This window comes from Haliotis rufescens, unplaced genomic scaffold (genome assembly GCF_023055435.1).
Source record: "Haliotis rufescens isolate VD_foot unplaced genomic scaffold, xgHalRufe1.0.p SCAF_27, whole genome shotgun sequence".
NCBI classification, from domain to species: domain Eukaryota; kingdom Metazoa; phylum Mollusca; class Gastropoda; order Lepetellida; family Haliotidae; genus Haliotis; species Haliotis rufescens.
Genome location: NW_025963968.1, coordinates 450,988 through 477,095, shown reverse-complemented (window position 1 = coordinate 477,095; position 26,108 = coordinate 450,988).

Below are 26,108 nucleotides of genomic sequence, written 5' to 3'. Positions count from 1 at the left end.
TGCACGGACGTACATACATGAATGTGTGTCTTTGTTACATCCACGGACGTACATACATTAATGTGTGTCTTTGTTACATCCACGGACGTACATACATTAATGTGTGTCTTTGTTACATCCACGGACGTACCTACATTAATGTGTGTCTTTGTTACATCAAAGACGTACATACATGATCGGTGTCTTTGTTTCATCCACGGACGTACCTACATTAATGTGTGTCTTTGTTACATCCACGGACGTACATACATGAATGTGTGTCTTTGTTACATCAAAGACGTACATACATTAATGTGTGTCTTTGTTACATCAAAGACGTACATACATGAATGTGTGTCTTTGTTACATCCACGGACGTACATACATGAATGTGTGTCTTTGTTACATCCACGGACGTACATACATGAATGTGTGTCTTTGTTACATCCACGGACGTACATACATGAATGTGTGTCTTTGTTACATCCACGGACGTACATACATGAATGTGTGTCTTTGTTACATCCACGGACGTACATACATGAATGTGTGTCTTTGTTACATCCACGGACTTACCTACATGAATGTGTGTCTTTGTTACATGCACGGACGTACATACATAAATGTGTGTCTTTGTTACATCAAAGACGTACATACATGATCGGTGTCTTTGTTTCATCCACGGACGTACATACATGAATGTGTGTCTTTGTTACATCCACGGACGTACCTACATTAATGTGTGTCTTTGTTACATCCACGGACGTACATACATTAATGTGTGTCTTTGTTACATCAAAGACGTACATACATTAATGTGTGTCTTTGTTACATCAAAGACGTACATACATTAATGTGTGTCTTTGTTACATCCACGGACGTACATACATGAATGTGTGTCTTTGTTACATCCACGGACGTACATACATGAATGTGTGTCTTTGTTACATGCACGGACGTACATACATGAATGTGTGTCTTTGTTACATCCACGGACGTACATACATTAATGTGTGTCTTTGTTACATCCACGGACGTACCTACATTAATGTGTGTCTTTGTTACATCAAAGACGTACATACATGAATGTGTGTCTTTGTTACATCCACGGACGTACATACATGAATGTGTGTCTTTGTTACATCCACGGACGTACCTACATTAATGTGTGTCTTTGTTACATCCACGGACGTACATACATTAATGTGTGTCTTTGTTACATCAAAGACGTACATACATTAATGTGTGTCTTTGTTACATCAAAGACGTACATACATGAATGTGTGTCTTTGTTACATCCACGGACTTACATACATGAATGTGTGTCTTTGTTACATCCACGGACTTACCTACATTAATGTGTGTCTTTGTTACATCCACGGACGTACATACATTAATGTGTGTCTTTGTTACGTCAAAGACGTACATACATGAATGTGTGTCTTTGTTACATCCACGGACGTACATACATGAATGTGTGTCTTTGTTACATCCACGGACGTACCTACATTAATGTGTGTCTTTGTTACATGCACGGACGTACATACATGAATGTGTGTCTTTGTTACATCCACGGACGTACATACATGAATGTGTGTCTTTGTTACATCCACGGACGTACATACATTAATGTGTGTCTTTGTTACATCAAAGACGTACATACATGAATGTGTGTCTTTGTTACATCCACGGACGTACATACATGAATGTGTGTCTTTGTTACATCCACGGACGTACATACATTAATGTGTGTCTTTGTTACATGAAAGACGTACATACATGAATATGTGTCTTTGTTACATCCACGGACGTACATACATGAATGTGTGTCTTTGTTACATCCACGGACTTACCTACATGAATGTGTGTCTTTGTTACATGCACGGACGTACATACATTAATGTGTGTCTTTGTTACATCCACGGACGTACATACATGAATGTGTGTCTTTGTTACATCCACGGACGTACATACATGAATGTGTGTCTTTGTTACATCCACGGACGTACCTACATTAATGTGTGTCTTTGTTACATCCACGGACGTACATACATTAATGTGTGTCTTTGTTACATCAAAGACGTACATACATGAATGTGTGTCTTTGTTACATCAAAGACGTACATACATGAATGTGTGTCTTTGTTACATCCACGGACGTACATACATGAATGTGTGTCTTTGTTACATCCACGGACGTACATACATGAATGTGTGTCTTTGTTACATCCACGGACGTACCTACATTAATGTGTGTCTTTGTTACATCCACGGACGTACATACATTAATGTGTGTCTTTGTTACATCCACGGACGTACATACATTAATGTGTGTCTTTGTTACATCAAAGACGTACATACATGAATGTGTGTCTTTGTTACATCCACGGACGTACATACATGAATGTGTGTCTTTGTTACATCCACGGACGTACATACATTAATGTGTGTCTTTGTTACATCAAAGACGTACATACATGAATGTGTGTCTTTGTTACATCCACGGACGTACATACATGAATGTGTGTCTTTGTTACATCCACGGACGTACATACATTAATGTGTGTCTTTGTTACATCCACGGACGTACATACATTAATGTGTGTCTTTGTTACATCAAAGACGTACATACATGAATGTGTGTCTTTGTTACATCCACGAACGTACATACATGAATGTGTGTCTTTGTTACATCCACGGACGTACCTACATGAATGTGTGTCTTTGTTACATGCACGGACGTACATACATGAATGTGTGTCTTTGTTACATCCACGGACGTACATACATGAATGTGTGTCTTTGTTACATCCACGGACGTACATACATTAATGTGTGTCTTTGTTACATCAAAGACGTACATACATGAATGTGTGTCTTTGTTACATCCACGGACGTACATACATGAATGTGTGTCTTTGTTACATCCACGGACGTACATACATTAATGTGTGTCTTTGTTACATCAAAGACGTACATACATGAATGTGTGTCTTTGTTACATCCACGGACGTACATACATGAATGTGTGTCTTTGTTACATCCACGGACGTACCTACATTAATGTGTGTCTTTGTTACATCCACGGACGTACATACATTAATGTGTGTCTTTGTTACATCAAAGACGTACATACATGAATGTGTGTCTTTGTTACATCCACGGACGTACATACATTAATGTGTGTCTTTGTTACATCCACGGACGTACATACATGAATGTGTGTCTTTGTTACATGCACGGACGTACATACATTAATGTGTGTCTTTGTTACATCAAAGACGTACATACATGAATGTGTGTCTTTGTTACATCCACGGACGTACATATATGAATGTGTGTCTTTGTTACATCCACGGACTTACCTACATTAATGTGTGTCTTTGTTACATCCACGGACGTACATACATTAATGTGTGTCTTTGTTACATCAAAGACGTACATACATGAATGTGTGTCTTTGTTACATCCACGGACGTACATACATGAATGTGTGTCTTTGTTACATCCACGGACTTACCTACATGAATGTGTGTCTTTGTTACATCAAAGACGTACCTACATGAATGTGTGTCTTTGTTACATCCACGGACGTACATACATGAATGTGTGTCTTTGTTACATCAAAGACGTACATTTGTACGTCCGTGGCTACGTTTAATTTAAATTGTCTCTTCTTGCATCATTTATGTGGCATTTTTTACCTAAAATCACTGAACAATTCGATGTGATATTATTAATTGTCAAACAAAAGGGTAAATACTTTGAGGAATACGCAATTGAAGCTGGTAATCATGCAGATTGTCTGGGAAATGAAGGTGGCTGTGTTACTTCGATTATGTGTTCTAAATTAATCTGATCCCGCTTTATCAGAGAAGTTTATAAACATTTATATAAAAAGCATTAAAACACATATTTTGTGAGAAATGTTTGACAGTTGTATTATCATCACACAGTACCTCTAATTATTAATTCATTTTGAATGGCTCGTTTTAGATTAATATTCATCGTTATTTGGAGAGACAGAAGGACTCAATGATAGGATGAATATTCTTTTATAACTATTTCAATGAAATTATAACAAAAGCGACTAAGCCCTTTCCATAATCTAAAACCAGAGTAAACTATTCGGCTCTGACTTTATTATGAGCACGTGTTTTGAATCACTGTCAAATGGTGCTGATACCACGTGTGCGCGTGAAGGTGAGCGCACGCTGTCCCGCCAGTGGCATCCGTCAAAAATGCATGCAAAAGCAAAGCAAATTGTTTACCCGAAAAATACTCCATATGCATGTCTCCATATTGAAAACAGTGACACCAAAACATGTGAAAGCCATGGAGAATTCAGCAATGTAAGGTGCTTAAACACGCTTCTCCCTTTTACAAACATCTACACAGTATGTCTAGAGGCGTCTGTTAAATAATGAAACAATGTTAAACAATGTATGTCCATTTTAATCCAAGCATTAGATATGAAGTCATGACCGTATTGTATTACTTATCCATGCAAACACAAGCCTCTTTTTATACTTTCTCCAAACGGAAATATACCTGTATTAGGTAATAACAGTTTGCATTCAGTAACAGTAGTTAATGGGGAAATAGTATTGTCTTCAGTGCTATAACTTAAATGCAGAATTGAATTGAACAAGTAAATGGAACCTGTGTGTCAGGAAGGGAGGAAACATTGACAGTCATGTGACTGAGTTAACGGTGGTTGCAGGTACCTCACCGAGGATCGGGTGTTGGTATAGAAACTACTTATGATAGCCAACTACCTGACTGAGGCTGTCTCTCAAAATATATGCTTTTGATAAAAACAAACTACATTCAAATTGAAAAGGCTCGGTCGTTGGGTCGTATTGAATTAACTCCAGTTAGAATCAGCTCGTATAGTTACAGGGTTACAGAAATACGCTCCCCGAGATACTCGTCACAAACACACCCGTCACAAACACATGCAAAGGAAAGTCAATTGTTCACCTGAAAAAAACACGGGAACATATGGTACAAGTCAAAATAGTGAATTGCATCGGACATAATTTTTGTTACTGATTCGTCAAACATATTGCATCAATAATTACTCTAATTAATTTACTTAGTTAAAATTGACTTGCTTAGAATTGGTTACATAGACAGTCCTATCCGTCACTGTAGTTATCCGTGTGAAAACGCTCATGCTAACTCCTGTTCATTTTATCAAACTGGAAGAAATATAATGTTAAATAGCATAACTGAAATGTGTCAAGCAAGTTAGTCCCTGATATGTCAAATGGAGCTCCCGACCAGTGAAGATCCGGGTTAGAATCTGACTTCAGAAACCCATGCTTGTCGTTAGGCGACTAACGGGATCGGATGGTCGGGCTGGCTGACTTTGTTGATACATGACCTCGTATCCCAGTTGAGTAGGTCGATGCTCATGATGTCAATCACTGGATTGTCAGGTCCAGACTCGATTATTTACAGACCGCCGTCATATAGCTGGAATATTGCTGAGCGGGGCGTTAAACAAGTAACACGAAAAACACAAACAAACAAACAAATGGATCTCCCATCTCAGATACAAGGAAAGTATGTAGATGTTTCACTCTATACAAAAGAACATGTAAACAAACATACAACAAACTCTGCTTCTTTTTGTATATACTCGGACTTTTATACATATTTCAATTGTGATATTATATAACGATAATCATGTTGAAGTGTACATGTTTTGCTTGCATTAAATGTTAAATATCACATTCACTTGTCAGTTTCATTGACGGCGGTCTATAAATAATCGAGTCGGGACCAGACAATTCAGTGATTGACGTCATGAACATCGATCCACGTAATTGGGATACGATGACATGCATCAACCAAGTCAGCAAGCCTGACCACCCGATCCCGTTAGTCACCTCTTACGACAAGCATAGTCGCCTTTTACATCAAGCATGGGTTGCTGAAGATCTATTCTGATCCGGATCTTCACGGGGGGAGACAAGCATGGGTTGCTGATGATCTATTCTACCCCGGATCTTCACGGGGGGAGACAAGCATGGGTTGCTGATGATCTATTCTACCCCGAATCTTCACGGGGGGAGACAAGCATGGGTTGCTGATGTTCTATTCTACCCCGGATCTTCACGGGGGGAGACAAGCATGGGTTGCTGAAGACCTATTCTACCCCGGATCTTCACGGGGGGAGACAAGCATGGGTTGCTGAAGACCTATTCTACCCCGGATCTTCACGGGGGGAGACAAGCATGGGTTGCTGATGATCTATTCTACCCCGGATCTTCACGGGGGGAGACAAGCATGGGTTGCTGAAGACCTATTCTACCCCGGATCGTCGCGGGGGGAGACAAGCATTGGTTGCTGAAGATCTATTCTACCCCGGATCGTCGCGGCAAGCATGGGTTGCTGAAGACCTATTCTACCCCGGATCGTCGCGGGGGGAGACAAGCATGGGTTGCTGAAGATCTATTCTACCCCGGATCGACGCGGCAAGCATGGGTTGCTGAAGACCTATTCTACCCCGGATCGTCGCGGGGGGAGACAAGCATGGGTTGCTGAAGACCTATTCTACCCCGGATCGTCGCGGGGGGAGACAAGCATGGGTTGCTGAAGATCTATTCTACCCCGGATCGTCGCGGCAAGCATGGGTTGCTGAAGACCTATTCTACCCCGGATCGTCGCGGGGGGAGACAAGCATGGGTTGCTGAAGATCTATTCTACCCCGGATCGTCGAGGGGGGAGACAAGCATGGGTTGCTGAAGATCTATTCTACCCCGGATCGTCGCGGGGGGAGACAAGCATGGGTTGCTGAAGATCTATTCTACCCCGGATCGTCGCGGGGGGAGACAAGCATGGGTTGCTGAAGATCTATTCTACCCCGGATCTTCACGGGGGGAGACAAGCATGGGTTGCTGAAGATTTATTCTACCCCTGATCGTCGCTAATCATGTCAATAGTTGTGGCTACCTCACTTGTGAAAACTTATGCCCAATCCTTTCAACTGAAGAGGAGCCCATTGAGATGGTAAATTCAGAACGCGGAAACTCTAGACTTGCTTCATTGAGGACTATAGTATTACAGTAAAGAGCTCGGCAGAAGGGAAACTAATCTGGTGCAGGGACTGTGATGCCAGCTACCATCCTTACGCATATAGTGAACAGATGTGGAAACGTCGCATGTATGTTACACGTAACATTTATATGGGTATTGTTGGTTCATATATTGCATATCCATCGTTTCGCGAACACCTGGTATCATCACTATTTGATAGTGATTTATAAACACATGCTTACGATATAGTCGGAATCATAGAATCAACACTGCCTCTGAGAGATTTCTTGTAAATAGGAAAGAGTTTTGTCGCTTTTATTATATCATCAGTATGAATATGTAGATAGTGAAAAAAGCATAAACCGAAACATTGAATAATATAAAAAGTTCGATACAGTTCCATTGTAGTTATAGTTCTTCCTCACGTGTGCGGGTGGCGTGAGGAGGGAATGAGTATGGTTTTACGCCGCTATAGCAATATCCCAGCAATATCACGGCGGGGGACACCAGAAATGGGTTTCACACACTGTACGCATGTGGGGAATCGAAGCCTTGTATTCGGCCTGATGAGCGAACACTTTAACCACTAGGCTACCCCACCGCCCCATGTAGCGGGGAGAAGGTCATGGCCGGTAAGTGGGGGAAGAAAAAAGGTGTTTGCACGAATGTATGTTTCTAAATTGGACATTCATGATTCACAGACGAAGCAAAACTTACGTCCTATACACATCGACAACACATCTAGTGGTGCGTTGGCAATTATCGAGACTATCCAGATTATTAGATAATTTAATAAGAAAAGATTATGCGGGAAGATATTAAGAAGGCACATTTTACCTATCTACTGATGGACGCAAAGGTAATTTGGTAGGTAACGTTTTACTCGCTGAGTTTCAATCTAAAGTAACATGTCGCCCTGTTTGTGTGTGGAATAGGTAGAGGATGCTTACCAGAAAATAGAATACGATTGAGACAAAGACATACCAAAAAAGATGTCTATGACTGCGTGTGAGGTGAAGTGAAGTGAGGTGAGGTGAGGTGGGGTGGGGGTGAGGTGAGGTGAGGTAGGTTGAGGTTGGGTGAGGTGAGGTGAGGTGAGGTGGGGTGGGGTGGGGGTGAGGTGAGGTGAGGTGGGGTGAGGTAGGTTGAGGTGAGGTGGGGGTGAGGTGAGGTGAGGTGAGGTGAGGTAGGTTGAGGTGGGGTGAGGTGAGGTGAAGTGAGGTGAGGTGGGGCGGGGGTGAGGTGAGGTGAGGTGAGGTGAGGTGGGGTGGGGTGGGGTGAGGAGGGGTGAGGTGAGGTGGGTTGAGGTGAGGTGAGGTAGGTTGAGGTAGGGTGAGGTGAGGTGAGGTGAGGTGAAGTGAGGTGAGGTGGGGCGGGGGTGAGGTGAGCTGGGGTGAGGTGAGGTGAGGTGAGGTGAGGTGGGGTGAGGTGAAGTGAGGACTTGATTGGCCGATATTTAGATGTGGTGTGTATATCTGTGCGTGTTTATGCATGGAGAGAAAGAATACATGGACGGATGCAGGAGGAATACACTCACTGGGAAGACTAATGTCATGGTTATTAAACTCTACAAAAAAAACAACACTTTCACTCACATGCACGCACGGACGCATGCACGCACGCACGCATGCACGCACACACAAGCCTAGCGTGCGACATCCACCCCTAGACAGGGTAGGATATCAATGAGAACATGTGACCAAATGTCGATCTCTCATTGGATGTAATCATTTTGTGACGTTCTCGGGATTGGCGTCAACTGCGAAAGAAGAATGTTAGCAGTAAAATCTAATGAAAGAAATGTAGATACATAGGATTACAAAATGACAAATGTGTAACACAAATACAATTAAACGTTCACTGTGTCTCCCGTTGTGAGATGCATGATATAGTTTTGGTACCAGAATGTATACGCAAGTGCGTAATACATTAGATAGAACTTCAAGGTCTACTGGAGAGTTTTGTCTATTTTTGTCTTATTAACAGCCTCATTTTTGGAGGCTTTTCCCAGAGGTAATCGTTAACTAAAAATAGCCCTCATCATAAAAGCGCCCCAAACTCATTCATAAACCTATCATACGTTTTAGATAAAGGTAATTCGACTATGTCATGTTAGCCTCAGGTACAGGAGACATCTTCATTTGATGACGGAGGATGACCAATGGCGATTTCAGAGATCATGGAAACTGATTCCTGACGAGCTCGCCAGACACAAAGTTCACGTGTAGTGCCCACAGCACCTGTTGCACGTGCAGAATTATTTACGCATGCGTATATCTGACAGCTCGGCGGACCCGTATACACCTGATTGGTAAAACATTCGGCTCACAAGTATTTGGTAACGAAGCGTTCGGTTGATCGTAGATATACTAACATGACATTTATTGCATCTTTTCCGCTGATAGTTTGAAAAGATAGCTGTTTTTAAATCTCTGATTAGAATTAAGTGACTTGGGTGTTACTTCGTTTAATTTGTATTGCAGCTGAAGGGCGATTTTAGAAAAGAGAATTTCAGAATTTCTAGTAGGTTTGAACTGGTATATATTCACTCAGATCGCCGCCCTATATGAGCTATGGGTTGCACAGATAGTGTGAAATGACTGAATGAGTGAGTGAATAAATGAACCTATGGGTTCCGTGATGGACCTATATGACAGACAGACAGACAGACAGACAGTTTATTCAGTAAGAAGGCCATAGGCCCATAATACAGACAATGGTTGATTGCATGAACTACGCATGCCAAGGAAGTCGATTTAAGTTTCTCTTAGCCGTTGGACTTTATATAGATATAAACATGTGTTATATACGACATCAAAGTTTTCTGATGAAATAATTTCAGTAAAAGATGTTACAGTTTGAAACTTGATATACTGTTTAAGATACATATTTCTTAGGGCTGAATAACGCTCACATACAAGTAAAACATGAAATTCATCTTCAATAAAAGATATACCATTGTCTATACAATATTTACATAATCGTTCAGTGTATGGGACATTTGTGTATCTCCCCAAGTCAGTTGCAAGTTTAAACTTGCTACATCTGAAACGAGTCATATATATTCTCAGATATACTGGTATGGGGAGTGTAAGATATTTTTCTACATTCAACAGGGATTTAAAAAGTTTATAATAAAAGGTATCAGATATACTATTGATAGAACTACACCATGATTGTTGAAGGTTATCAAATAATCTTTGTTTAAAAAGATGAATAAATACCTTCACATTGCCAACATCTTGTGTTAACCATACATATCCAAAACCTAATTTAAACAAAATATTCTTAATGTGAGTAGCCCATGTGGTGCGACCAGAATGGTCCAGTGATTTGAGCATTAAATAACATTGGCGAGGCAGTCTGCGCTCGTGATGGACCTATATGATAGGTCCGTGGTTCTACACTTCACAATGAGATGGTTGAAGCGCACATTCATCAGCACTCAACGCCACAGAAAAGCATCATCATAATATACTGTTATTAGAACTCATTTTGACGAGTAATATACTCGTGTTCAACCAAAACGCATTCTGAGGTAAATCCAAATATCAGGAAATCAAAATTGGTGTAAATGAAAACCTAGCAGATAAAATACACAGTTATCTGACTATTACCGGATACAGCTGTATGGACATTAACGAAATGGAAATCTTGAACAGTTGCTCTTACCAAACATAAACGAAAATAAAACGACACATTCTATTCCTTTAAACATTAAGAATTCCTTGGAGGATGAAGTAGACTGCGGTAAAGCAGAGCCCAGTGCAGTTGGTTAAGAGTTGTAGCAAACGAGTTAAACAGTGTTTGGTGAATGCTCCAACAATCATCCCTCGAGGCAGGGAAATTCTCAAGTCACGAATAGTTAGCACTGACGATGATCAAGGACCACGAAGCCGGCGCAGCTATATACCGAGAACGTCAGAGTTTGGTAACGTCATTAAACACCAGCAAGCCATAAATTCACCCCAGTTGAGTCTGTCATCAAAACGTATTGTTTTTCTATTACCATAGATGTGATGCAACACACTCCACGGGGAGAACCAAGTGCCGATGGTGTCCTACATACCGAGGGAGATGTACTCCATGGCTTGCAGCGAACCCCGAAGTCTGCGTGTATGTTAATGTTAGCATTGTGTAAGGTACCATACATCAGAGCTGAGCAGGTTGAAGTTCTTCCTCGGGACGCTAAGATTCAGTCGTTTGGCACATTCAGTCTAATGTACCAATTCAGTTAGGCGGAGTATGACTTTTTGTGTCTATCTTTCAAAAGGGGCACTCAAATTACAGCCCAGCTTTGAGGAAACGAATGCTACAGGTTTATGCAACCTGATGCATATATTTTGTTGAAAAAATAACTCTTCCCATGAACCACGAAATTGAATGTGATATACATGTGCATAACACGGAGTTCTCATGTTGAATCCCAGCTTCACGAAAACTATTGTGGAGGAGAGAAATGAATTGTGTAATACAAGATTTCATAGACTTTATGTTTGTCAAATTGTATGGCAAAGTTATTAATACCGTTTCATCGGTCGACCACTTGAAGGACATTATGACATTATGTTGGGAAATTTCATGCCGTGAAATGCATTAATAGACTAAAGCACTTTGCAGATCTATAAATAGTTCAAGATCAGTGTGGTGGTTTGAAGCACGAAAAACAATTTTAATGACGCAGAAATAATTGTGCAGCAATATCACAGCAGTACAACAGAGTAAAGTCTTCACAAATAACCACAATATTGGTGAACTACTTCACTCTCCACTACCCTTGAACTGCGAAACATAACACTGCATCTGGGGTGTGGATGGAGAAGTGCTCCTACTGTGCCTGGCAATGCATACAGGCGAATGCTTCAGTTTACATACTTGTCTCCCTGCGGGGATTCCACATACCTGTCTCCAGCACCTCTTGTCGTGCGAGAAGGCGAGAGCGGAGATCGGGTGGTCAACCTGGTGTGTCTCATTCCCCAAGTGGGATGTTGTACAAGCTGCTGGTCAAATGGTCCAATTTCCGTTTTTTAGGAGGCCAACATGATACAGCAGAAATATGGATTTGATATTAAAAATTACAAAAATTGAAAAAAAACCCCTCTCATATACTTGCTTGTCTCTGTTGTAATATATAAGTACTCATTATCAACTCTTGCTAAGAATATATCAACGTTGTGAACACAAAGATAACTTTAAGTGTAAATGAAAACGAAATCAAAACCCAGTTTTCGGGGAGCGGCTGGGGATGTAGAAAGTAGTGGAAGATGGAGAGGGAGGGAGGAGGAAGAGGAGGACAGTGTGGGTGCTGGACAGGTGAGAAAAGATGGGTGCGTGACAGAGAAACATGCTATGTAAACTACTAAATGTCCATGAAATTCGGGACTGTTTCTATAGTTACCTACTTACTGACGTATACCTTCCAAAACAGTTGAAAAGATAGGTGCAGAGTTATTGTTAAATCAAAAGTTAATTTAAAAGTAAAATCCCAACTATTGATATCCGTAATTGTGTGTGTGTGTATGTGTGTGTGTGTGTGTGTGTGTGTGTGTGTGTGTGTGTGTGTGTGTGTGTGTGTGTGTGTGTGTGTAACATTAATCTGTCAAAAATAAATAAATATTCTTGTATAGTCATGTATAACATACCGCATCAGTTCTCTTGGCTCTCCTGACATACAATAGCTCGGACACAAGAAACGTGACAAGCAAATATCAGCACAGGCATAATGTGTTGAATACTTTATTAATGAAGAGATTCAATTGATTGTTGAATAACTTCCATTTGTCTTCATACTTCAAGTAAAGATACTGAGTACAGACAACAAACTCTACATTGTGCATGCCAAGCTTGATGTCAGCCACTTTGTTTAAGTTGTAAAAAAACAAAATAATTAAAGTTCTTCAAAAGTTAGCACGTATGCTTGTATGTTTCATTAGAATGGTTTGTATATCTTGATTGTTTATCTTGTAATTTAGATGTGAAATCATCGGGACAAGTAAAAGACAAGAAAAGTTACTCTTAATTCATTTGGTGCAGAATTCCGAGTTACAGTTAAATGGGAAATAACAAACAAGTGGCGGGGTATAAAACCATCCATGCACAATGGCATGCACGTGCTTCCTTTGTTTGGTCATTAAACATCAAGTCATGTACCACAATTGTACCCGAAAATCAAAGTCATGGATAAAAACAATCAAATTTACAACTCTTTAACTTGTTTTTGTTCAATTCACTTGACCAATCATGGCTGTCGAAGCTAAAAAATTCAATATACGCAGCGATCCCGACTGACATGCAAGGGGGATAATCGGTTTGTTGGGCGTTGGTATGTACCTGTGGCGCGAACTGTGCTTGGCACAGAGCCAAACCTCGGTGCTTGCCCGGCGTACTAATTTTACACAACATCATACGCTTATTTGAGTCACATTCTTCCACGGTCATGCGCAGATCCTGCCTTTATGTGATGTTACGTCATGACATCATGTTGCATTCCACCATTATGTTTGGCTTTATCTCTGCCGGGATGCACCATCGGATGGAGTTTTGATGCCGCGCCATTGTGCTCATGCCTCGTCCTTAATGCATATATACGTTAATGTGGAAAGTGGAATATGCTGTGCAGCACATGCACTGAGTCTCAGCAAACTCTTCCTACTTACATGACCATGGCTTCGAATAAAACCAGTTGAGAGAACTGATAATTCATTTTTGCAAACCACCGTTAATAACATCCGGTGTATTGATTTTCTCCGGATGCCAGTAGTCCCATTTACATGTTCAGAAAATATTCAAGAAAACCGAAATGGATTTGTTTGGTGATTTCCTGTAAAAGACAAATATATAGAATCGTGGCATATCACATTAAACATCCGTGGTGAATTATGTAATTATGCAGTTTGAAATTATGTTACCAGGTGCATTTATGACGTCAGAAACAAGACACCGTGCAATGTGTGCAGTTCATCATTCTTTGTATTGTAATGAATGAATGAATGAATGAATGAATGAATGAATGAATGAATGAATGATCTTTATTTCCTCCATTAATTTCGGAGAGTGATATACATTTGGAATCATGTTAACACAACATATTTACAAGAACATTATGCAGAGAAATTGACAATATTGAATATTTACATGACTTACAGATCCTGTAATGAGATATACTGTCTGCAGATAGATCGTTGATCGCAGGTTCCAGGAGCTTATATCTCGTGATACAGAAGATATGAATTCAGCCCAAATGTCAAGGCTCATATCCTCTACAATTGGGGTTATACCACCAAGATATGTCAAAAGTTTTACTTCGCCATCTGCCCAGTCCTCAAGACACATGCATTGTTCGAGGTTTACTGTGTAGATGCTCGTAGAGGGTGTTCCTGGCAACAGCTCAACTTGTATAACATAGCAGTTGGTGCTTAGGATGTATTCTAGCTGTGGAACATATCGTAGTGTTACGATGTATTTTGGCTGTGGAACATATCGTAGTGTTAGGATGTATTCTGGCTGTGGACCATATCGTAGTGTTAGAATGTATTCTAGCTGTGGAACATATCGTAGTGTTATGATGTATTTTGGCTGTGGAACATATCGTAGTGTTAGGATGTTTTCTGGGTGTGGAACATATCGTAGTGTTAGTATGCATTCTGGCTGTGGAACATATCGTAGTGTTACGATGTATTCTAGCTGTGGAACATATCGTAGTGTTATGATGTATTCTGGCTATTGAACATATCGCAGTGTAATGATGTATTCTGGTTGTGGAACATATCGTAGTGTTATGATGTATTCTGGCTGTGGACCATATCGTAGTGTTATGATGTATTCTGGCTGTGGACCATATCGTAGTGTTATGATGTATTCTGGGTGTCGAACATATCGTAGTGTTATGATGTATTATGGTTATGGAACATATCGTAGTGGTATGATGTATTCTGGGTATGGAACATATCGTAGTGTTATGATGTATTCTGGCTGTGGAACATATCGTAGTGTTATGATGTATTCTGGGTATGGAACTTATCGTAGTGTTATGATGTATTCTGGGTGTGGAACATATCGTAGTGTTAGTATGCATTCTGGCTGTGGAACATATCGTAGTGTTACGATGTATTCTAGCTGTGGAACATATCGTAGTGTTGTGATGTATTCTGGCTATTGATCATATCGCAGTGTAATGATGTATTCTGGTTGTGGAACATATCGTAGTGTTAGGATGTATTCTGGCTGTGGACCATATCGTAGTGTTACGATGTATTCTGGGTGTGGAACATATCGTAGTGTTATGATGTATTCTGGCTGTTAACCATATCGTAGTGTTATGATGTATTCTGGCTGTGGACCATATCGTAGTGTTAGAATGTATTCTGGCTGTGGAACATATCGTTGTGTTATGATGTATTCTGGCTGTGGACCATATCGTAGTGTTAGAATGTATTCTGGCTGTGGAACATATCGTAGTGTTATGATGTATTCTGGCTGTGGACCATATCGTAGTGTTATGATGTTTTCTGGGTGTGGAACATATCGTAGTGTTATGATGTATTCTGGGTATGGACCATATCGTAGTGTTATTATGTATTGTGGCTGTGGACCATATCGTAGTGTTATGATGTATTCTGGGTGTGGAACATATCGTAGTGTTATGATGTATTCTGGGTGTGGAACATATCATAGTGTTATGACGTATTCTCTGGCTCTGGACCATAACGTAGTGTTATGATGTATTCTGGCTGTGGAACATATCGTAGTGTTATGATGTATTCTGGGTGTGGAACATATCATAGTGTTATGATGTATTCTCTGGCTCTGGAACATATCGTAGTGTTATGATGTATTCTGGTTGTGGACCATATCGTAGTGTTATGATGTATTCTCTGGCTGAGGAACATATCGTAGTGTTATGATGTATTATTCTGGATATGGAACATATCATCGTGTTATGGTGTATTCTCTGGCTGTGGAACATATCGTAGTCTTATGATGTATTATTCTGGGTAAGGAACATATCGTAGTGTTATGATGTATTCTCTGGCTGTGGAAACAATCGTAGTGTTATGATGTATTCTTGCCATGGAACATATCATAGTTTTATGATGTATGTTGGCTATGGAACATATCGTAGTGTTAGGATGTATTCTGGCTGTGGACCATATCGTAGTGTTAGAATGTATTCTAGCTGTGGAACATATCGTAGTGTTATGATGTATTTTGGCTGTGGAACATATCGTAGTGTTAGGATGTTTTCTGGGTGTGGAACATATCGTAGTGTTAGTATGCATTCTGGCTGTGGAACATATCGTAGTGTTACGATGTATTCTAGCTGTGGACCATATCGTAGTGTTAGGATGTATTCTGGCTGTGGAACATATCGTAGTGTTAGAATGTATTCTGGCTGTGGAACATATCGTAGTGTTATGATGTATTCTGGCTGTGGACCATATCGTAGTGTTAGAATGTATTCTGGCTGTGGAACATATCGTAGTGTTATGATGTATTCTGGCTGTGGACCATATCGTAGTGTTATGATGTTTTCTGGGTGTGGAACATATCGTAGTGTTATGATGTATTCTGGGTATGGACCATATCGTAGTGTTATTATGTATTGTGGCTGTGGACCATATCGTAGTGTTATGATGTATTCTGGGTGTGGAACATATCGTAGTGTTATTATGTATTATGGTTATGGAACATATCGTAGTGGTATGATGTATTCTGGGTATGGAACATATCGTAGTGTTATTATGTATTCTGGCTGTGGACCATATCGAAGTGTTATGATGTTTTCTGGCTGTGGAACATATCGTAGTGTTATGATGAATTCTGGCTTTGGTACATATCGTAGTGTTATGATGTATTCTGGGTGTGGAACATATCGTAGTGTTATGATGTATTCTGGCTGTGAAACATATCGTAGTGTTATGATGTATTCTGGGTGTGGAACATATCGTAGTGTTATGATGTATTCTGGCTCTGGAACATATCGCAGTGTTAGGATGTATTCTGGCTGTGGATCATATCGTAGTGTTATGACGTATTCTCTGGCTCTGGACCATAACGTAGTGTTATGATGTATTCTGGCTGTGGAACATATCGTAGTGTTATGATGTATTCTGGGTGTGGAACATATCATAGTGTTATGATGTATTCTCTGGCTCTGGAACATATCGTAGTGTTATGATGTATTCTGGTTGTGGACCATATCGTAGTGTTATGATGTATTCTCTGGCTGAGGAACATATCGTAGTGTTATGATGTATTATTCTGGATATGGAACATATCATCGTGTTATGGTGTATTCTCTGGCTGTGGAACATATCGTAGTCTTATGATGTATTATTCTGGGTAAGGAACATATTGTAGTGTTATGATGTATTCTCTGGCTGTGGAAACAATCGTAGTGTTATGATGTATTCTTGCCATGGAACATATCATAGTTTTATGATGTATGTTGGCTATGGAACATATCGTAGTGTTATGATGTATTCTGGGTATGGAGCATATCGTAGTGTTAGGATGAATTCTTTCCATGGAACATATCATTGTTTTATGATGTAATCTCGCTGTGCAGCTTATGGTAGTGTTATGATGTATTCTGGGTATGGAACATATCGTAGTGTATGATGTATTCTGGCTTTGGAATATATCGTAATGTTATGATGTATGTTGGCTATGGAACATATCGTAGTGTTATGGTGTATTCTGAGTATGGAACATATTGTAGTGTTATGATGTATTCTGAGTATGGAACGTATTGTAGTGTTATGATGTATTCTGAGTATGGAACATATTGTAGTGTTATGATGTATTCTCTGGCTGTGGAACATATCATAGTGTTATGATGTATTCTGGCTGTGGAACATATCGTAGTGTTATGATGTATTGTGCGCATGGAACATGTGTTGTGTTGTTTCTGTGCACAGAGTCAGGTGTCTTGTATCCGTGTACAGAGAGGCAGTTGTGTTGTTTCTGTGCACAGAGGCAGGTGTCTTGTATCCGTTCACAGAGGAAGGTGTCTTGTATCCGTGGACAGAGACAGGTGTCTTGTATCCGTGTACAGAGAGGCAGTTGTGTTGTATCTGTGCACAGAGTCAGGTGTCTTGTATCCGTGTACAGAGAGGCAGTTGTGTTGTTTCTGTGCACGGGGCAGGTGTCTTGTATCCTGTCACAGAGGAAGGTGTCTTGTATTCGTGTACAGAGTCAGGTGTCTTGTATCCGTGTACAGAGTCAGGTGTCTTGTATCCGTGTACAGAGTCAGGTGTCTTGTATCCGTGGACAGAGTCGGGTGCCTTGTTTCCGTGCACAGAGTCAGGTGTCTTGTATCCGTGGACAGAGTCAAGTGTCTTGTATCCGTGGACAGAGTCAGGTGTCTTGTTTCCGTGCACAGAGTCAGGTGTCTTGTATCCGTGGACAGAGTCAGGTGTCTTGTATCCGTGGACAGAGTCAGGTGTCTTGTATCCGTGCACAGAGTCGGGTGTCTTGTATCCGTGGACAGAGTCAGGTGTCTTGTATCCGTGGACAGAGTCGGGTGTCTTGTATCCAAGTACAGAGTCAGGTGTCTTGTATCCGTGGACAGAGTCAGGTGTCTTGTTTCCGTGTACAGAGAGGCAGTTGTGTTGTATCTGTGCATAGAGTCAGGTGTCTTGTATCCTTGGTCAGAGTCAGGTGTCTTGTATCCGTGGACAGAGGCAGGTGTCATGTATCTGGCCCCACACAGCATACATCACCATGGACTTCCTCATCAATTAGAACATCATAGTGCTTCCATGGCCGTCTAAATCCCTGGATGTAAACCCCATTGAGCGCTTATGGGACGATCTCGATCGACGAGTCCGGCGACGTCCACCATGACCCCAGACGCTGCACCAACTTGGGCGAGCATTGCAGGCGGAATGAGCTAGAATACCCAAGGCTCGGATCTGGAGACTAACACTGTCAATGCCCAGGAGATGCCAAGCAGTGCTACAAGCTAACGGTGGTAACAAGAGATACTGACGTCAAAGCCGCCGTCAAGTGCAGTGTTACAATTGTGGTGACATTGAGTTATGTCATTAGCTGCAGCTGACTACTGATTCTAATCATGTGATATTTGACATCTGTATGATTCATTTTCGCTTTGTTATCTTCACTCATAATAAATCGTTTCTGTTCTAAACTTTACCCCTGTGCGTTTCCTTTTTGGGAGAGTATAGAATCATTCTGGTCCCCAAAAACGTTGACGAATCTTTCCCAGATCGTGCACATCGTTGATCCAGAGTTTTCTTAAGTTACGCAAACATTTATTTCATGCCAACATGTCCACGACAACAAACAACAGCTATTAATAAACATATGTGTAACCGCGCTGAGAGCTCAAAGATAGTAATGGCGAGCCCCAAATGAGCTAGTTTAATTTGGACGTCTAAACTCTCGAGGTGTCGGTGAAAATGTTTAGCGGTAGTGTGCATGCAGCTGTCGACTCTCCGACGCCAAATAATGTATGAAAGTGCATGCATGGTTTAAATGGCTGTTAATGATATATTTCGAGACCATATCGCTTGATCTGACAGCACCATGTTGCTATGGTAACTAGAACTCTACAAACCAATTGTCTCTTTTTTCTGGAAACAAGGCTGTTTCCTTTCAAACTCCCCGGTAACAAATCTTGTGCATGCTGAACATTAATGAAGAGGTTGGTATAATTCTTGTCGGTTAATAAAGGGGATGCTCATGTTAATCTTGATTACAGTTGAGGGATTAGTTTGGGTATACTGATTATGCTTATTTCTAAATTGTATTTAAAATTTTCTTACATTTCACAAATATATATGCATCAATTTGAAAAATGAAAGAATTAGTGTTCCCTCGCTGTAAATAATAGGCTCTACTTCAATTTATTGCAGTTAGAATCTGAAATTAAAAACAACTGATGTGATATTATATACCTCAGAGTTTCCAATATTACTTTGATTTCTAAATAATGCGTTTACTATTGGCAAACTTGGGCTCGCTATCACTACCGTGCTCGTTATCTGTGAAATATGTCTATCCTGATCCTGATTAATAGAATGTGTTGTGTTCCATCATGCAGTTATATTACAATTCGCTGTTCCTGAACAAAATGATTCAGAAATGCTTCTTTGACGTATCCACCGAACGAATTAGCTGAAAGGAATATCAGCTTGCTGTTGTTTTATTGGAAACAAGTTGCAAATGAATACCTTCTATACCTTCTAAAAATGTAACCTAGGAAGACAAATTCTTCTTCTTCTTCTTCTTCTTATTATTATTTACAGATTAAAATAAGAAATGCGGCAAAGAGGGTTTGGGTGATTCTGGCACAGTTAGGCTGGTTAGGCTCATCATCAGCTCAGGGCCCTTGCCCCCTCTACACGCAGCCCAGACAGCGAATAGGACTTTACCCAGGAAGCGCTGCCTAGTCAAACCCACCCAGTACTTTTCGGAGATTGTGAAGACTCCCCAACACTGCAGCCTTCTGCATTACCCAGATTGTCAGAAGGGCTGTATTCCTGGAAGTAAACTCGGGTACTCTCCCAATGTCAGTCAACAGATTGGGAAGTACCAAACCTAAGGCACCAAGAACAATGGGGAGTCGGACGACTTGGTAAATGGGATGCAAGTGTGACATTTCGAAAGCGAGGTCCGCATATTTGCCATGTTTTTCCTCAATCTTGTCAATCACATTAGTGTCAAAGGGGACAGAAAATCCAAGGATATGAATGATTTCATCGGATTTATCAAAAAGGACAAGATCAGGTTTGTTGGCCCGGATACGTCTGAGGCTGTAAATGAGTCCTATTCCTAAGAATTTTGTATTGATCATTTTCCATGACGCCCTCTACATATTCCGGGTCGTACCATGGGTGGACCTCTGTGTCAAAACCACAAGAATGTCGTTTAAGATACTGTGTTTGTGCCAAAGCTGGGCATCTATTGACAATGTGTTGGACAGTCTCATTACATTCATTACATAATCTACATTTCATATTTACATTTTGATGCAAAATCACACTTTGACGCTTCGAGTGGGAAGTGACTGGTCCTGAGCAGCAAACAGAAAGCCTTCTGTTTCACTTTTCAGGCCAGACGACTTCATCCAAGCGAAAGACTCTGCAGGGTTGCTGATCATCTCAACACAGTGCACATAAATTCGATGCTGTGGTCGTTCAGATAGCATCTCCTTTAAAAACGGTGTCTGGGCCGACTTCGCACTTCGCTTGGTTGACACTCATTTCTGTACCATCTAGCAGTACAGAACCGTCAACAAAATCAACACCGACATTGAAATTGTGTCCCACATCCTTGGCTCGTTTTAGAAAACTGTGGAATGGCTTGTTTTCATCATGAGTCTTGACATGCTTAACAAGAGGATCATGAGACAAATAAATGTGTGCAAAAGTGCACAAAACAATTCTATCGTGAAGAGCCTCCACGTTAATAACACCACACCCTCAAGTATACCAGTATAATTGGTAAATATAAGCGATTGAGGGCCCGGGAAGAGCAAGGGTGGTGGGATCTATTGTTTGACATGATTCTTCGTGTGAGGGTGTCAATACCTTGAATTTCTTGTTTCGTCCAATCAACAACACCAAAAGTATACTGAAAGGACGGGTACAGCATAAGTATTTGTTGCTTAACTTTATTGCTAGCGTTCAGCTAGAGATTTTCTTAAGTCTACATTTGTACTCTGCCCGACGATTTTCCTTGATATGGGCATTCTGGAGTTTGTCCCTAATCTGCACCCATAAGTACTTTTAGGCCTGACCTTCCACGAGATGGTCAATAACTACTCACCAAATCATTAGAAAAGGACTTGACAATGGGAATCTGTTTTTTAGTGTGGATATTCCAATGGTATTCAAGGTCATCCATGTAAGGAAGTGAGGATGTTGGGGATCTGTGCTGAGGAGGTCCAGGATGAAAACCTTCCTCTTTGCTAAGCGAAAAGCTTAAAGGATTTAGTGACAAACAGAAAAGAAAAGAACTAAAAGAATCGCCCTAAAATATTCCCCTTCTAATAGAAATAGGTTCCGAAGTCACCACCTACCCCTACGAATACATCTCAAGTCGAGTTGACTAGTAAGTCATTGAAGACTCGAGTCGGGGAGGTCAATGCATTCCTGTGACCTCAAAATCCATTCGTGAGGTACAGAATCATAAGCTTTCCTGAAGTCTGAGCATCACTTTGGTAATTTTAGTCTCTTCAAGGATCCTTTTTCTGAACTAGCAATTGATTCTTACAACCCCAACAACCCTTTGTGGCCACTTTCAGCTCCATGTAGATAATGTCATTCGATGCACAGCATGATGACACAAGACCTGTAAGACAACCTGTAAATAGTTTGTACTGTGTATTCAGACAAGTGATAGGGCGGACATTTCTAGGGTCCGTCTAATCAACTTTCTCGACCTTTGCACAACCAAGGCGGTATATCTCCTATCCACAAGAGAACTTAAACAGTGAAGTAATGGTGTTTGGACATATGGGAACAGTTTCCAATACCGATTTCGAATACCTTCAGGGCCTGGCGACGTATTAAATTTGGACTTTTTAATTACATTTTTTCAGGCAATCAGGTGTTATGAAACACAACAATGATGACCTTATTTTTTCATGTACACTATTGTGATACTCTACCCATGGTTCCTCGAGTTTACAAGTGTCGGGTATAGACCACAACTGTTTCCAAAACCTTTCGGGGCGGTCGGGTAGCCTAGTGGTTAAAGCGTTTGCTCGTCACGCCGAAGACCCGGGTTCGATTCCCGACATGGGTACAATGTGTGAAGCCCATTTCTGTGATATTGCTGGAATATTGCTAAAAGCGGCGTAAGACCATACTCACTCACTCACTCCAAAACCTTTCACTGGACTCCATGGTGGGTGTTTTCTCATCAGTACCATTGGTTGCATTTAATTGCCTATAAAATTGTTTTTATTACATTTGAACAGTTTGTTTTTCTTTATGAAATTATTTTCTTGTCCCATTTTGTTTACTATATAGGTGAAACATTTTGACAAATATCGAATTTCCTATCAACATCTATTTTACGCCCGTCTTGATCCGCTAGGATCATTCCTCGCGGTCACAAGTTCCCCATGGAATAAAGAAATTATTATTACCAGTCCCTGGTCAGGTAAATGATTAGACAAAATTGACCCTTTGTAATCATATTTATTCGCCAGCATGTGTTAATTCAGTCACTAAGAAAACAGTGTAAAACCCCGATATCAATCAATATAATTATCAACTAAACCCACCTGATTGTACGTTACAGGTACATGCTCCGAATGATATGCTATAGAATGTCTAATACACTACCAATGCCGATCAATCCTGATGTTTATTGTACATGTAGTTACATGTTTATACAATAGCACAGTATAATTACTGTAGCCTTAACACATTTCTGTATGAAATTGACAACGCAAACCAATGAAATTGACAACACGGCAATGTGTAATGAACACCGTATGGGGAATACTAGATTTCATGGCATATCACGGGACTCTGTCTTCTTTCCAGTCCGACAGGGCAACAGACTTGGCAATATTCGAAAACCATCATGCCTCGATGAAATATAAAACGTGCCTGTTAAACAAAAATCCATGGGGTCCCAAACTCCGACCAGTAAACAATGTTGTTGACTCGTGATGGAGGAACAATATGATGTTTGCACAATAGCGTCGTTTCTGTCACGTGACAAGCATATTTCAAACATATAAGGCTTTAAAGCAAAAAGTGGCCGCTTCATTTTTTGGACTACATCCAAAAACAGGACTCTGAGGTATTTGATATGAAGCCTCTTCCAATAACAAGGCAGTTTAAGTTAGCAGAGCAAGTATGAAGGTTCATATTCCTAGGACAATGCTTCGACAAACATGACAACAGCCAGTTCCATAAATGGCTGATTATATTCTGAGGTCATGAACGCTAAACATTGCTGATGACTTTAAACACTAAATCACGTGAAGAATTGTTATTTAAAAAGTGATAAAGAGATCACGATGAACTTAATTATGTGTTCTGCATAGAAGAGGTTAATACAATGTCTTTTTCTCATCATTATTGTGTTCATCAAACCATCTTCTTTGAATGGTTGCATTTGAGCAGGTTGTAATTATTTTTATTTCGCCGAAATGACAAAATGTCCCAACACGACCTTCAATGTAAATTGAACGTTTTATCGTGACAGAGTCGCCTGAAGGTGGCTTTTGAAATTTTCTTTGAAGCTTTACCGACATCATCAGTTGTCACACTTTGGGCGACGAATATGATTAAGTACACTGACGAATTTACACACCTCAAGGTTCGTGTGATTGGTCCATTGATGCACACATAGACTCTGTGTCAATATACACCTACACGCTTTCGAAAAGTACCATTTCCCATGACGACATGTGTAAACCTTAAGTTAACAGTTAGAAGGTGTCACTTGATGTCTGACTGGAAACATTACTCGCTACTCGGAGACGGAGAACCAGACGCCTTGATTTCTATTGGGGACGGTGAGAGCAGACAGGCCTTGTTAGACAGACAGGCAATCAAGTGATTAATATCATGAGCATCGATCTACTTCGATCAACTTATAACATATGTTTATCTAAAAGATATAACTGCTCTTTTTGGAAGACGATTGACATTTGTTATTCTTGCAACAAATATACATCTTAAGTGTTCCATATTCATAACAAATTCCATATTCATAAGAAAGCAGTCGATTGTACGATGCCGACTGTATCCTGAGCATGTGTTTATGAATCACTATCAAATGGTGATCGCGAAAGGTTGAGCATAGTCTGGCCCGCAGATATTACTCATCACCCATCACCCATCACAAACACATGCAAAGGCAAGTCAATTTTTCATCTGAAAATTATTACACGGGATCATAATATGGTACAAGTCAAAATAGGGAATTGCGTGAGACATCATTTCGGTCACAGATGCGGCAAATTTCGAAATGTCATCCACATGTCTACCATAAAACCTTTTGCAAGCTTTACTTGGGGCCTTGGCGCTCTTTAAAATCTTGGTAGCAAGAGCTCGATTATATCTCAAAAGTTGTGAAATGTAAACACTATTGAAAATTTGAAGTCATCTGTCTTGTCATACAGTCTTGTGGAGAATGTTCTGTCACTCTGCATCTTTATGTGTAGATCTAAATATGACACAAATGAGGCGGTCTCACTGGTCTCCTTTATTTCTAGTTGATGGTTATTGAACGATATCAGATCATCGATACACCTGAAGCTTCCGTTAAGCGTTTTAAGTCTTAGCCAAATTACCTTCGAGTAGAAATTCCGATTCATATGCATTTGGTGCCCATGGGGGTGGATGCCTGATGCCTTGGTGCCCAAGGAAAAAACCCTTCTGCAATGCACTATGTTGTCTTGTTAAAGTATTTTATTTCCGTGTCCTTAATAAAGGGAGCAAATGATTATATCACATAATTTTAGTTATTAAGGAGGTTGAAAATTAAACAAAGAACATAATTTTTTGTTCTCATTGGTAAATGATCAACATGAGTGTATCTTTATAGGCAATGATAATCATTTTAGAATTACACCATATTGTCCTGCATGTGTAATCAACATCGTGTCCATAGAATGATCGTTGTTTGGAGTGCGTTTGCACAAGGCTCTTAAACTTGCAGCTGTCTACGAGTAATGTGGCAGGGAGAAGACGATGTATACGGGTTGGATCTATCGGGCTGGCAGGTGTTCAGTTACCCAACATTCACGGCAATATAACATTTATGGCTCGGCTCAATTAGCCTGATCAGTTTCAAGGGGTATAACTTCAATTATGACACACATGTCTTAGGCATTGAACCCTACTGGTATCATTACTGTTACTTTTATTGTCATTTTAGCATTTTCATACTATTCCAATTATTATATTTGCTTTTTCAGTTTATTATTATCCTTCATGCGTTTGAGTGCGTAAAAGAAATAATGCATCTATTTGTTTGCGAATACATAAAACCCAGATTCAGCCTTTTAATGCAAACGATGGCCACAACTCATTTTCTCAACCGCATTAGTGAGTGAGTGAGTGAGTGAGTGGTTGAGTGAGTGGTTG